Source organism: Penaeus monodon, chromosome 30 (genome assembly GCF_015228065.2).
Source record: "Penaeus monodon isolate SGIC_2016 chromosome 30, NSTDA_Pmon_1, whole genome shotgun sequence".
Classification (NCBI taxonomy): Eukaryota; Metazoa; Arthropoda; class Malacostraca; order Decapoda; family Penaeidae; genus Penaeus; species Penaeus monodon.
The window spans coordinates 15,490,824-15,491,059 of NC_051415.1; positions in this window are offsets into that span (position 1 = coordinate 15,490,824).

Consider the following 236-nt stretch of genomic DNA (forward strand, 5'->3'; position numbering starts at 1 on the left):
TACATCCTGCATAAATTAGTCACTGCCATAACTATCAAAAATCATATCAATCTTGTTTATTTTTAGCAATGGAACCTCAAAACACACATATTCTTGAATAAATCTGCCACTAATTTTATCGTCTTGGGAAGCCCGATAAGTTTTCAGCTGAAGAGTTCCAAAAGGAATCAAGAATGCCATTAGTGATGATTAGCCATTTGAAACTCTCCATGAAAATCGAGCCACGTAGGAGTGGT